Source organism: Triticum dicoccoides, chromosome 1A (assembly GCF_002162155.2).
Source record: "Triticum dicoccoides isolate Atlit2015 ecotype Zavitan chromosome 1A, WEW_v2.0, whole genome shotgun sequence".
Lineage (NCBI taxonomy): Eukaryota > Viridiplantae > Streptophyta > Magnoliopsida > Poales > Poaceae > Triticum > Triticum dicoccoides.
This window is the reverse complement of record NC_041380.1, coordinates 418,636,643-418,636,995: the sequence shown is the minus strand read 5'-3', so window position 1 is coordinate 418,636,995 and position 353 is coordinate 418,636,643.

Here is a 353-nt window from a genome sequence, read left to right as displayed (position 1 = left end):
ACCGAGTGGTGATGAGGTGACCAACCGATTGACGAGGCCCGGAGCGGTCGAGTGGTGATGAGGTGACCAACCGATGCGAGGCGTCCGAGTGACGTAGACGCGTCCCGCAGAGTGGCGACGCGCGGAGCGTCCGTATGATGTAGACGTGTGCCGCAGAGTGGCGACGCGCGGAGCGTCCGGATGATGTAGACGCGTGGCCCTGAGTGACGATGCGCGGGGCGTCCTGGTGAAGTAGAGGCGCGTGCCGCAGTGGCGACAAGCGAGGCGTCCGAGTGACGTAGACGCGTCCCGTAGAGTGGCGACGCGCGGAGCGTCCGGATGATGTAGACGCGTGGCCCAGAGTGATGATGCGC